We start from the raw sequence: 8,853 nt of genomic DNA on the forward strand, positions 1-8,853 counted from the left end.
GTAAAGTTCAGTGCTTGGGACGTTCAGCCCGTAAACCATTACTCCTGATTGAAGAATATAGGAAAGCTGGAAACTGCATATATATATATTTTTTTTTTTTTTTTAATTGTTTAGGGGTTGTTTTGGGAGGCTAGGGGGCTTATTGCTAGGGGCGTCACCTGTATTTTTCGTTTTAGTGGTATCGGTTGCATTTTTTTTTAACTGTATATAGTTTTGTTTGTTTGTTTTGGCAGCAATCAATCCACAGTGCTGTGAAGGGTGATCCTTCGGTGAAGTTCCTAATGGACAATGGATGACCCAGTCCTCTGAGGACCAGATCCCAGAGTTCAGTGCTGGTTTGACACAGAAAGAAGTGGGAAGCGGCACCTAAGAGCCGTGTCTTCTCAGCCATCCATACGTGCTGCAGTGACTGAGAAAGAACTGAGATTCCATGCTTGTGCCTGACCATCTTCTTTCCCTCTTCTATCAGGAGGGAAGAGATGAAGTAAAAGCAATAAGCTGATCAAAACGTGAACATTTTGGTGATCTTATGACAGTAGGTGCTTCACATACTTGAAAAATAGATACAAACAGTATCTCCACAATGCACACTGGCCAGAGATCCCTGTACCGGTGTGTTTTATCCTTTCCTTGCAGCCAGTGACAGTTGTCAAGCACTGGGTGTAGCCAGTTAGTGCAGATTCTAATCCTGCTGTCACAGCTGTCACTGAGATCATGCACTGTCAACCTGGTGTGAGGCAGACATGATGTTTACAGTTTTCTTCCCAAATTATGTGGCTTAATTCTGAGCGTCTTAAATCAAGAAAGTGTGCATTCTTGTTGTGTTTATTAGCATCAGCCTAAAGCTGTTCAGTATATTGTCCAAAAGGTATAGGGTTTGTCTTGTCTATTATTTAAAGTGTACTGTATCGCGTATTGCTGTTTACATGGATGTTTTCCTGCAGGTGCTCAAAGTATCTCACATCAGGGATTTGTTACAATTCCATTTTATTTTTCAGCAAAACTCAACGGATGTAATGAGTACTGCGAAGTATGTAGCACAGTAGGATATAACTACTGTAAGACTATCCCGTTTGATTGGAAGGGAAAGGTCTCTTTAACAGAGTCACCTACCAGGTTCTTTAGGTATCAAATACAGCAAAGTGTACAATGACTGTTTCACTAAATATTGCAATCTATGTGTTCTCCCTCAGAACTGGTGCTTTTTTCATTATGGTAATACAAAAGTTCTTAACCTGTCCTAAATCTATCCATGTTTCACAATAAAATCAGGAATTGTACTGCAGTCTTCTAGAATGTGCTTTTGCATCTTACTAGTGGGGGTCTAAACACACAGTGGGACATGTAACACACAGAAACTCTGCCAAAATACTCTGCAGAAAATACTTTGCAAGACCTGGTTCAATCCTGGGATTTTTACTCTACAGGAATAAACAAAGTTGCTCCTGGTTGGCCAAACTGTGTTGGTTGTAATGGTTCATATTTGAATGAACAAAGCTGTGTTTGAGCCTAGTGGTAACGGTTGAAAATGCACGGCCCAACACTGCACTTACTCTTGTACCAACTGCGTAGCAGTTGGAAGCCGGGCAAGATCTCCTGCACTGAGGTCTGTCTGCTGAGGCACTGGAATCTCTCCACTGAGGCTCATGGTTTTGAAAAGAAGAGCCTGGAAGAGAGTTTCCAAGTGCTGGCGAGTGCTGGAGTGGCGATCAGCTTGAGAATGGGAGGAGACTTTGGAAAGAAGAGATCGCAAGGGGGCATCTGTGGATGGAACAGGAGAGGGAAGAACACAATCTGGCCCAAGGCCTTGAACTTTATAAGCGTTCCTGTCTGGGATGACATTTCTCATTAAATCCCCTGACTAAAGCCTGTGACCAAGTGCTGTTGCTCCTTCTTCCAGTGTGATTGCTCTGATGCAGTCCAGAATCTTAGAAGTTCTTTTGGAGGAGGTTTTCTTGACCTTCTCATGTGCTCAGTATTGATGGGAACATGATGGTACCTGGGGCTAAAGAGAGGAAGTGGGTGAAAGGGTGCAGAGTGTCCCATGTTGAAGTGTGGTTGTCACCTTTTCACAAGAGGCTGAAAAGAACCAATCCCTTTGGTATCTTCCAGAAAAGCCTGGGCTGGCTTGCCCTGTGGTCCTGCCCCCTGCCCTATAGCCCTAGCCTTTAGTTCCACCCCTTTCCCCATAACCCTGTACCCGCTGTGGCCCCAACCCTGCGGGAAAGCCCGGCCCTGCGGTCCTGCCCCTGCTGTCAAGCTCCAAGCTCCGCCCTGTGACCACGGCCAGTGCTGCTGCTACTGCCCTGCGGCTCTGCGCCTGCCACACCCCCTGCCCCGCGACCACGCCCCCGCCGCGCTGAGGCTCCGTCCCTGGGCTCCCTGGAGTTGGCCTCTGGGCTGTGCGGGATGGCATGGCACGGCGTCTTCTTGAACAGTGTCAGGCTTGCGGCTGTGACACCCCCCTGGGGAGCCTGTTCCAGTGCTCCGCTACCCTCTGGGTGAAGAACCTTTGCCTCATATCCAGTCTCCATGAGGAGTCTCAGAGGAGACCCACCCAGCAGCCCACACACCCCCTTCCCTGGGCAGTCACACACCGCCTCCCCACACAGCCCCTCCACCAACAGCCCTTTCTTTCCTCACAGCCACCTGCAACCAGGCTCCCTCCACACAGACTCCCCGCACCCTGACACCTTCACTCACCAGCACGGGCCTCAGCCAAGGTCACCCCACACCTGCTCCCTCACTTGCCGCCAGCCCCAGTCCAGCCGTTACCGTGGCTAAGAACAACTATATTTACCTGTGTTAGAATCAGACCAGGATGCTCTAGCAAAAACTAATATTTTAAAATGTGTCAACCTCCACTTGATTTGTACTTCCTGCACTTTCAATATACTAGAACATGATACTACCCTTTCAAAACAAACAAAGGAACAACAAACCCATGCTATAGCAAATGAAACGCTGGAACATCTACAACTGCTACCTTTGTCCTGCTAAATAAAACCAAGCCCTGAGGTTAGTCTGAAAATCCTGCTTGCTCATTTCACTTAACTTTTAGCTGAACACCTGGCACAGTTCAGGGCATGGCCAGCACTAGGGACCGTTCCCCCAGAAGCAGGGTCACCTTCCCTCCACCCTCCAGGGTCGGACAGGGACACCTCGGCAGCCTTGAGGCCACAGACGTCCTTCACGCCCTCATCCCATACACTAACGCACATGGTACTTACCCTTTCACGTTCTAAAAGTGCTGTAAGAGGTTGTCACGCGCCCTTCAAAGTATTCCAAGGGCATGGAACCAGAAAAATTAAAAAAAAAATACACAAATTACCTAAATCACGCTTTAGAGAGCCAAAATCACCACCTGGGGCGGATGAAGCTGGAGGGGTAACCTCCTGCAATGTGCCACAGGCCCCCACAGTGATGGTTCCAACGCCTCCTACCAAATGGGGTGGATGTGCCTTCAGAGAATAATTTGGGATGTGATTTTAGGCACCGTTAGACCGGGTACAGTTCCCTTGTCCGGCACTCCTGTGGAGAAATGGCGTGAACCACAGTAACGAAAAATGAAAGGCGGCACCTTGTCCCACTGGCACCCGCTGCCATGGGCACGGGCCTCCCCTCGGCGGTGCTTCCCGCGCTCCGGCCCGGCCCCCGGGCCTTCCCCGCAGGGCAGGGCCGGAGGGCTGTGCCCAGTGCCGCGGGGGCGGCTGTCACCCCCTGCCCGCGGCCTTGCTGCCCTGCCAGCGCCGAGCTTGTCACCCCTCTGTGACACCCGCAGCGCCCACCGAGGCCCAGGCCCGACAGGCCTGAAAAAGACACGCTTTTAAAAAAATTTATTTTATATACGTGTATCTATTTAAGTGCCCTGCAAAATTAAGGTGTGACATCAACTTTGCGCCGAAGTTACGGTGTTTAAAGCAGAGCGGGCCCGGCGGGCGGACAGGCCCGCTTCAGCCTGAGCCGCCTAACGCCGCCCTCGCCGGCTGCTGCCGACACAGCGCCAGGCGCCGGCAGAGCTGCGCGGCTGCCCCGCAGGTGGGGGTGCCGCTCCCCGCCCCTTGCTGCCTCCCGCCGGCTTCGGATCGCTGCGGTGTCGCCGGTCTTGCCTTCCACGACGATATTTTGGGGCTCCAGAAAAAAAAGTGACTTACCAGGAGTGGGGTTCGAACCCACGCGGACATACGTCCATTGGATCTTAAGTCCAACGCCTTAACCACTCGGCCATCCTGGTGCAGATACAGGCACGGCTCCCAGACGCTCCTACATATAAGGCCAAGCTCCCACCTGGCCCCCGCGACCCCCGGGCCGGCACGGGGCGCCCCCCCCACCCCCGCCGCGCTGTAACCTCCCGCCTTTAATCCCTGCGCGAGAGAGCGCGAGGTGCACAGCGCGGCGCGCACGGGCGGCCTCTCTCGGCGGGAGGTGGCGGGCAGAGCCGGGCGCGGCCCAGCGGGGAGCCCTGCCCCGGCATGCCGCCCGCGCCCCTCGCCCTCCCCGGGCCGGGCGCCGGCTCAGCCCCACCGCCTTGCTGCCGGCGGGCGCCAGGGCCGGAGCGGAAGCGGGGGGGTAGGGCGGGGGAGGTGCGCGGGCCCGCCCCTGAGAGGGGAGCGCGGGCGGCGGTGGGGGCGAGGGGCCCGGCCTCCCACCCCGCGTCCCCGAGCCGGCCGGGCCCCTGCACCCCGGGTCATTGCGTCCGGGTTCGAGGCCGCGGTGAAGCGAGGCGGGCGGGGAGGGCCGCGGTGCCGGCCGCGGTGCCGGCGTGGTTCGTCGGGGCAGTAAGAGGGCGGTCGGGAAGTTGTGCCGGTGAGACTCGGGCCATCAAAAAGTGAAACAACTCTGCGCTTTTGTCCCCAAGTCCCCGCTGCCCCCCGGCGCAAAGGCGATGCTGCGTGGTGAAATATCAGCTGACAGCTGCTCTTGGGGAAACCCGTGTTACATACTGACATCTTACTTACTCCTGTCCAAGTGTTTCCTGGAACATAGGCAGAGAAGGCACAACAAACCCAACACAGCCCAAAACTATCAATTATGTTTAATTAGAAGAAATATATTGCAGAGCAAAGATTTATTGCCAATCGGCACTGCAGACCCGGTCTATGGAAGCGTCTATTGCAGTCCCCCCATTAGGATCTGCACTGCCATCTCCCGCTTCTTCCCCCATCAGAGGGGAACGGGGCAGCACCCCAACACCAGCCTTCCCCCCCTCCCTGCCCCCTGGCTCCCACTCTTGCCGCCTTTGCTGTCCATTTGCCAGAAGAGAAAATGGACATCCTGCACCTTGCCACCCAAACTTGGCCACCTTTGAGCCTGCACCCAAGGGGTGAGAGACAAATGTTTGGTGGGGCACAGGCCGGGAGTGCTGGACTGAGTCAGTCTCCAGCAAACAGGAGGAGGCAGGCAGAGCCCACCTGCTTCCCCGTCAGCAGCAGGAGACACCCTGTGTGGCTGTTAGAGACCCCGGTTGTAGGTGCCCCTCTGTAAGGGGTCTGGGCTTCAAACTGGCCGGTGCACGTGGTGCCCAACATCTTCAGTTGTTAGACCCCCCCAGCACACTCGATATGCTTGTGAAGGAACATACTTCTCACACACAATAAAAGCAGATTGTTAACATTTGATATACATGAAGAACAGATGTGAAACTTACATGGTCTTTTTCCTTTATTTTATTTACATGCTGGAGCCCATGAATAAAAGAACAGCTCTTTGAAACTTACCACGCTGTATCATTTGCTTGAAATGGGCATCGTACCATAGCTAGCATTGCTCCCTGTTCAGCAGGGTTGTGCTTTCAGCAGAGGCGTTGAGTGGCAAAATGCCATGAGGTGGTTATCTCCTTCTCTATTAACATCTAACATAATTTCTGAGAAACAGAGTAAAATGTTACCTTTCCATATTAAGACTTTGCACACCAAAAGTGAATGCACTGTAAGGTATGACAGTGAAACTATCTTCCAGGAACTGTTCTGGCTTCAGCTCAACTATTACGAAGACACCGTATAATATACTAGAAATGTGGAAGAAGATAGATCTGCTGCTGCCTTCCTACATATTAGAGAAACAAGTACCATGGCTTCATGTGAAAATCACATTGCTTTGGAAATGAACTGTAATCACCACAAACAGCAGCTAATAAGTGATAGTGTTTCCTGCACTCATCATATCTGTGATACTTTTCTAGAGGCAGAAAAACGACCATGTGTAGCTCTTTCTCAAATCCATTCCAAATATCCCCTGGTTCAGAATTTTAGAGAACTTGTTTGTTTGTTTGTTTTTCAAGAAATTATAAAATACAACGTGGACCCTGCATTCAAAACATTCTTAATGCAGGTTGGCCTCCTTAGGTTAGAGAAGCAGCAGTTTGGCTTAGCTACTCAGTTCATCCTCAGGTTTTCTCCTCTTAAAAAAAAAATCTGGGTCTTAAACTAAGAGCTATACTTTTATGTTAAGAAGTTTTCCCCAAGACTTGTGCCAGAGAGTTACCTGCTTAATTGTCCAAGTGCGTCCATAGTCTGGGTCTCTTGCATTGAGGTAGTATTTGTTCCACTGCCATTTCTCCAAAATTAAACCCATGTTTCAAAAAAACCACCACCAACAAAAATCCCATAAGATGAAATGGAGACTCACACATATATCCAAAAATTTCAGCAATATATACTAAGCATTATATTTTGTAACAGGGGACTTTTTGGTGGTTTATATTTATGCAATGCTCTTTTACATTTTAAGGAGCAAGGTATGCCTGGTTGTCACTTCTCCTTTCTCCACCTGAGAAAGAGCTGAGATTCATAGTTGTTTGGTTTTTTGTTTGTTTTGTTTTTTTGAAGCTTCTGCTGCTTTAAGTAGGAGACAAAACCAAAGTAACAGTAACCCTAACAGCTAGAGCAGTCCCTCTCACATTTTAACTACTTCCTCCTCAAACCCAGCTACTGGGTTTGCCACATCACAGAAAGGGAAAAAAAACCCGTGACCAACAAAATATGCCATGTGCATCTCCATAGGAGTCCTGTTGTCTTTCAGAATGAAAAGGCAGCCTTCCTTCACAAGCATGAAGATGTCCATTCTGCAGCTTCTGTTATTAGTGTGCTAACATATCGTCAAGCTACTTTTATCACCTTCTTCCACTCATCCTGTGTGGCATGAGTCTTCGCAGCTATAGTGTCATCAGTTTTTTTCAAAAGTCTGTTTAACTGTGACTAGGCAAGCTCACAGGATGGCAAAATTTGAGTTCTTACGCAGCTAAAGGATAGAAAACCCCCCACAGTATTAAGCAATGAACACATGTTTGCAAGGAAGAGAATGATCTCTTCAGTTACAGGAAGTAATTTTTAAGTGACTCTAATTCACAGTGTGACTTAAAAAGGGTTTTAAAGGGTCTTAAGCTGGCATTTCAATAATTCTCAGTTTCTTCTTTGCAGCAACAGCCTTTAGTCAGGAGAGAAGGTCTATGATTACTTTTACTTCATGCTTTCACTCTCTTTCCTTGTGCCTCAAATCAGACTTAAGATATGAATATAAGGTTTGTATATCTACTAATGAAATCAAGAAGATTTATCAGAACTGCCAGAATAAGTTTGATTTTTATCTTGAAGTAGAGAATCATCTTAGAATGTATGAAACTCATTTTTCATGGTTTTTATAGGAAAAATTATGGTAAGTCTATCTCAATATGCAACACTTTTGATTTACTGGGCGAAGAAATATGAGGAGGACTTTTTTTTAGGCTTTGTTTAATCTCCTTTCACCAATTGACGGTTTAGTCCAGCACCTTTTAAACTAGACTTTGACAATGCAAGAAGCTATTCAGAGCTGCTAATTCAATGTACAACACTATGCACTTTCAGTTTTTCTTATTAAATCTTTTATTCCATTTGTAGACAGACATATGTGCAAAAAATAATCCAACAAAAAAAAATATGTACACATTTTTATTAAAAGCATTGGTGAGTGCTAAGAATATGCAGACAAAATGAAATATATATTTTATTATTCATTGATTTATGCCCACATGTTGGCCCTCAGAGGTCTAGGGTATTTCTCTATAAATGCACAGTTCCATTGGCTTGAATGACAGTACCTACCGAATAAATGACTTTGTTTTCTTTAGTCACACCAAAGCAGTATTCATGGTGCCAGCTCAACGCCCTCCTCCTGTTTCAGGTTTGAACATTGGGTTGTTGCAGAGGTCCCTGGGCAAGCATAATACTGACAGCATCAAGACATCACTGAATATCAAAATATCTTCTACTTTAGAAGATCAGTACTCCTCACTCTTCCACGCTATCACGGACGTGCTTCAGTGTAAGAGACACTCAGTTTCTGAGACGAGTTCTCCATTTAGCTTCTGTTTGTGTGGGAAAAACCTGTCTGGCCAAGAAGCATGTCCCACTAGGATATGAAAGCTTGAAAGTTGAATTTATTTTGCTGTTTTTTTATCACAATGTAAATCAGGGGTGTCGAACTAATTTTCACCAGGGGCCACATCAGCCTTGTGGTTGCCTTCAAAGGGCTAAAAGTAATTTTAGGACTGTGAGGCTGATGTGGCCCCTGGTGAAAATGAGCTTGACATCCCTGATATAAATAGTAAGAAATGTACAGGTGTTTTTTCACATATAAAATTAGTGTGCAAAAGGTTAGAAGGGAAATGTCTCGCTGTGATTGATTCGGGAAGATGGCTATGCACAGCTCCCGAGAAACACTCCCACATGCAAAATACTTGAAATGCTTAAATATATTTATTAAAATAGGTACAAATAGGATCAGCTTTTTTAAAAAAAAAGTCACTGATATCTGAAAAAGTGTCCTGCATTAATTCAAAGGATAGCAATAGATCACAGTGTATCAGGAAGCCAC

Source organism: Nesoenas mayeri (genome assembly GCF_963082525.1).
Source record: "Nesoenas mayeri genome assembly, chromosome: 3".
Lineage (NCBI taxonomy): Eukaryota > Metazoa > Chordata > Aves > Columbiformes > Columbidae > Nesoenas > Nesoenas mayeri.